The following is a 6,037-nucleotide window of genomic DNA, read 5'->3' as shown; positions in this document are numbered from 1 at the left end:
GCGAGCGTCGGCAAGTCGAATGCCGCGGAATCTGCTCTGCAGGCATTTATCACTCGGCGCGGGGGTTTCGCGAATAGTCGAATTGTATCCAGAACACTGTAGATCAACGAAGAATATTCTAGGCTGCTGACGCAGTTCGAAGCACTATGAAAGGATATCGGCGTGCTATGAAAGGATATAACACGTGCGGCATGCGCTTCACATGCGCTTTACTTGGCCCACGTATATCACAGATAATATAGCCGGGCGCAGCCGGGCGCAAAAAGAAAACAAACAAACAAACCCAAAACATAGTTCATGGCATTATCCCCAGCCTCCCACCCTCTAAGTGAGCATCGACCCTATGCTAAACTAAAACTCAGTCTCAAGAAACAACAAAAAAAGTCCTTCATCTTGCCTAGTAAGGTTTCAGGCGAACCACGTGGACGGCTTTGGGCCGCGTGTGTCGTCGTGATATTCCGGAATCACCATCGGGGATCAGCTCGTCTGTAAGTTGGCCAACACGTTATAGAACCCGGTAGGGTCCGAAATACGGTCGCAGAAGCTTCTCACTGAGTCCACGTCGTCGGATGGGAGTCCAAACCCACACGCGATCCCTCTCCAGTACTTGGTGTCGCTGTGTCGGAAGTTTTAGCGTTCGGCATATATCAGCTGCTGGTCCGTTGTGCCAACTGGAGCGAGCTGGCGGGCCTCCTCCGCATGCTGAAGGTATCCTTGGACGTCCGCGTTGAGGTTGTCGTCCTCTACGTGCGGAAGCAAGGCATCAAGCATCGTAGTCGGCCGTCTTCCGTAGACCAGCTCGAATGGTGTCTGCGTAGTTTCCTGAACAGCCGTGTTGTACGCAAATGGAACATACCGAAGGACTTCGTCCCAAGTCTCATGTTCAACGTCGACGTATATAGACAGCATATCCGCGATCGTCTTCTTCAGACGTTCCGTTAGTCCGTTCGTTTGGGGATGGAACACCGTCGTCCTTCGGTGATCCGTGTTGCTGTAGCGTAAGATTCCTTGCATAAGCTCTGCAGTGAAGGGCGTTCCGCGGTCCGTGATTAGGACTCCAGGGGCTCCATGTCGCAGCACTTGGTTTATGAAGAACTTGGCGACTTGTGCATTCCCCCTCGGAAGAGCGGCGGTCTCTACGTAGCGCGTCATGTAGTGTGTTGCTAACACAGTCCAGTTGTTTTCGGATCGTGCCGGAGGTAACGGGCCCAGAAAGTCCATTCCAATGTGTTGGAAGGGCCTCGATGGGACGGGGATCGGCTGCAGAAGTCTGGAGGTCTCGTCGCCGGCGTTTTTAGTCGCTGGCAGTCACGGCAGCTCCGGGCGTAGTGGGTGACGTCGGATGTACTTGGTCTTGGTTTTTCCAATAGTGCGAGCTGTGCCGAGTTGTCCGGAAGACGGGTAGACGTGGCGTGCTTCCAAAATTTCATCACGAAGGTCTGCGGGAATGACAGTAAGATAATTCGTTCTCGCTCCGGGGCTGAAATTCTTCACGAGGACGGATTTTTCAGGCTGAATGCTGGTAAGTTGCGTTTGAACGCTTTAGGCACGGCAACATTGCGTCCTTCGAGGTAGCCGATCATGACGCGTAAGTCGGGGTCGGCGCGCTGCTCGGCCACAAGGTCGCTCTCCGTCACGACTCAGTTGGACGCGCTGTCTTCATCGGATACTTTTGGTGTTGGGTCGACTGGGCCGCGGGACAGGCAGTCGGCGTCGGAGTGTTTCCTGCCTGATTTGTAGACGATTGTAACATCTAACTCTTGCGAGCGCCAGCTCCAGCGCCTAAGACGGCCCGAGGGATCCTTTAAATTGGCGAGCCAACACAGCGCACGGTGGTCTGTTACAACCTTGAACGGTCTAGCAGACACGTACGGGCCAAATTTTGAAATGGCCCATATAATTGCGAGGCACTCTTACTCAGAGCCTGAATAGTTGTTTTCCTCATTCGAAAGACCACAGCCGGCTTACGCGATTACTTTTTCGCAACCGCTTTGCTTTTGCACGAGGTCGGAACCAAACCCTATATCACTGGCGTCCATGTCAATTTCCGTTTCGGCTTTTTGGTCGAAATGAGCGAGCACGTGAGGGCTTTGCAGGCATTGTTGCAGCTGGCAGAGGGCTTTTCTTGGGCGTTTTCCCTTTTGAAAGCGGTGATATCGTTCGTCAAGCGCGTGAGTGGCTCTGCAATGCGTGCGAAGTTTGCGACGAAGCGCCGGTAGTATGCGCACAGTCCGAGAAATCTTCGCACGCCCTTCTTGTCTTTCGGTCTCGGAAATTTCGCTATGGCCGGGTTAGGCACGACCCCCGCGGCGTTGACGACGTGGCCCAGAAACTTGGGTTCCTCGTACGCGAAGCGGCACCTTTCAGGCTTCAGCGTTAAAGCATCACAGCAAGCCGGCCTAGTTGGAAAGGATTCACGATTGAACTTGCGCAAAACAAACGGGGACGAGGAAGGAACGACAAGGACGAGCGCACTCTAACAACTGGTTTAATTTCTTGCAAGAAAGACATATATACCCCACAGACCTGCGTACAACATCTCAGTGAAAGCTTTACAGCGCACACACATCACATAAGTAGATCAGCGTCTAGAAAAATGGCGACAGCAGCGTCAATTCCTTATCTAACAAGGCCACAGAAGGGTGGCTGATGCACTCGTCTTTGTGCTGTGAGATTAAAAACGCTTCCACAATCTCTCTTGAATTTTGTTTAGGATGCGAAAACAACACCGAAGTTTCCTCTAAGATAGGTGCGCAACCACTTCTTTTACATTTTTGACAATGCGTGGCCAAGTGTGTGTAAGGCCTTCCTTTTAAACTTGAAGCATGTTTTCTTAATCTTATATTCAGGCACCTTCCGGTTTGTCCAACATACACGTGCCCACATAGCAAGGGTATCCTATAAACCACGTTTTTTACACATGCAACAAATTGAAGCTTGTGTTTGACATTGCATACATGGTTGTATTTGTCTTTTCCTTCATATTTCTGTTTTACCCTTGAACACACACTTCCTATTTTGTTTTTTGCCGAGAAAACCACTTTCACATCATAGTTCTCTGCCACCTTTTTTAGACGGTGCGAAAGGCCATGTACATAATGCACATGTATATTATGTACATGTACCTGAATACACATGTACATGTGCCTGAATATAAGATTAAGAGAACATGCTTGAAGTTTAAAAGGAAGGCCTTACACACACTTGGCCACGCATTGTAAAAAATGTAAAAGAAGTGGTTGCGCACCTATCTTAGAGGAAACTTCGGTGTTGTTTTCGCATCCTAAACAAAATTCAAGAGAGATTGTGGAAGCGTTTTTAATCTCACAGCACAAAGACAAGTGCATCAGCCACCCTTCTGTGGCCTTGTTAGATAAGGAATTGACGCTGCTGTCGCCTTTTTTGTAGACGCTGATCTACGTATGTGATGTGTGTGCGCTGTAAAGCTTTCACTGAGATGTTGTACGCAGGTCTGTGGGGTATATATGTCTTTCTTCCAAGAAATTAAACCAGTTGTTAGAGTGCGCTCGTCCTTGTCGTTCCTTCCTCGTCCCCGTTTGTTTTGCGCAAGTTCAATCATGATTCAGCGTTAACCCCGCCGTCCGAATGGCCTCTAGAACAGACTCCAGCCTTGCAAGGTGTTCGTCGAAAGTCCGGGAGAATACCACAACGTCGTCGAGGTAAACGAGGTAGGTGTGCCACTTCAGGCCAGCTAGCACAGTGTCCATGACTCTTTGAAAGGTTGCTGGTGCCCTGCACAGCCCGAACAGAAAGGCCGTCTGGGTTATGACTGTTGTCTTCTGTTGGTCTCTCTCGTCCACTTCTATTTGCCACTAGCCTGTCTTTAGATCCATCGATGAGAAGTACTTTGCGTGGCAGAGGTGGTCGAGGGCGTCGCTGACTCGTGGCAGGGGGCACACGTCCTTTTGGTGATTTTGTTCAGTCGACGGTAGTCAACGCAGAACCTTATTGTGCCGTCTTTTTTCTTCACGAGTACGACCGCCGCTGCCGAGGGGCTTTTCGATGGCTGTATAGCGTTGTCGCTGAGCATGGCGTCCACTTGTCTCCGAATGGCTTCCCGCTCATGTGAAGACGCGCGGTAGGGGGACTGTCGTGTATGTCGGGCTTCGGTTATAATTCGGTGCTTCGCTAGAAGTGTCTGACGTAATTTTGAGTTCGACGAAAAACATTCCCTGAAGCGACGCAGCAAAGCCAATAATTTGTTCTGTTTTTCTTGTGGTAGCGCCGGATTCACTTCTGAAAGATGCGGAAGCTTGAAAATATCTTCGGGTGCGTGTTCAAAGTCGGCGACTGCGATCACGCAACTTGCTTCTTGTGTTTCTTCGAGGAACGCAATTGCAACGTCATTGTGGGAATGGTGGTACTACTGGGTGACCAAAACGTGGGATTGGCATTGCATAAACCAGGCAATGCCTCTTGCGACACACAGACACCGCGTAGAGGAACAACCTCTGGTCACCCTCTACGATAGCGTCGAGGTCAGGAGCAGAAGCTTCACAGTAGACGGTAATCATCAAACCTGCGCGGTGCGGCAGGGTGACGAGATCATCGGCGATCCGTACAGCTGCACTGTGTTCGGGGTTAGGCTTCGGCGTCATGGAGTCATCAGTGGAAAAAGTTACCGACTTGTTCTGTAGATCAATTATTGCATCGTTGTCCGTGAAAAAGTCCATCACAAGAAATACTTCGCGGAACAGTCATTCAAAATGTCGAACGTGGCAGGGCACGTGGTACCGTCTATGGTGACGCGTGATGTGCACGTTGTACTTGGAGTTATAACATGGCCTCCTGCTGTGCGTATGTGCGGACCGTCCCATCCGGTCTTAAGTTTCTTAGACGCAAATGGCTTAGACGCAAATGGCCAGCTCATTACTCAGTAGTCGGCTCTGGTGTCTATGATGTTATACATCAAAGCCGTCGATGGACAACTGGACGTCGGACGCCGCCTTCGTGGAGTTTCGGGTATGTCGGGAAGTCGTATTTCGGCTTGTACGTGTTGTCGGTCGGGAACTTTGCGTCGATGTTGTCGCGGGCTTCTCACCAGCAGGCCCGGTTATGTCCGGTATACGTCGCACTGTTGGGTGATCGTCGTGTTGGGGAGTCACGTCAGGGTTAAAATGGGTCGTCAAGCTCCGGTTATGGTATTCGTTGCGTCCTTGCGTCGTTGGATGGTTTTCGTTTTTCCACCGTTGTGCAACTTCGCCTTTTTCTGTTCCTTTTAGTTTCCCCCTCGTCAGCCGGGTGACCTTCCACGTGAGAAGACAGCAGTGATACGACGGTTGGGCGACTGGTACGGGTAGGGCGAAGGAGAACGGTTGAAGCGGGCCGGTCCTGGGTTGGTGTTGGACAGAGTTAGTTTTCGCCTCTCCATCTTCTTGGTGAATGATGAAGACGAAATAATGATATTCTTTTGATGCTCGAGCCGAGAGGACGACCTCCACTCGCTCAGATGACCGACTTCCGATGCTTGAAGCAGGTGAGGGATGAGGACTGCCTTTCTTGCTGGATATTAGGTTTATTTACACTATTCGCATTCCTCGAAGTATTTTCATCATGCCAGAATGACGGTTACATTGTCACTCCACCTGCAACATCTTGTTCGGCCAAGATCTATACTGAACTAGATCCCTCTCGACCGACACCCCGCCCCCCTCCCGGGGTCAAAACCCTACACTCCGGTTTTGGTCCCAAAAAACACGCCTGCAAAGGGGACGTTCAAGAAAGAGCGCAAACCCATGATTCATATGGACCACGGATTGGCCACAGGAATCATCCAATCCTAAATATGTGCCCACCTGCGTTCACATGACCCAATACTCTCTCTCATGCACTCATAGTAAGTTTCCCGCGCACGTTATTGCAGCCGACAAGCAAGTACAAGACATCTGCAATCTGAAGTGACTGACCGCGCCGAGGGGTCGAACCATTACGTTAAGCGGGGGGCATCTGCTCAAACCCAAAGCAGAAGGCCTAGAGCTGTCTTCTCGCGACTAACGACTTACAGCGTCCTCGCCTT

The sequence above is a fragment of the Haemaphysalis longicornis genome, unplaced genomic scaffold (assembly GCF_048455015.1).
Source record: "Haemaphysalis longicornis isolate Haplotype H1 unplaced genomic scaffold, Haemaphysalis longicornis Haplotype H1 scaffold_11, whole genome shotgun sequence".
NCBI lineage: Eukaryota > Metazoa > Arthropoda > Arachnida > Ixodida > Ixodidae > Haemaphysalis > Haemaphysalis longicornis.
The sequence above is the reverse complement of the archived record's forward strand: the minus strand, read 5'-3'. Positions refer to the sequence as shown.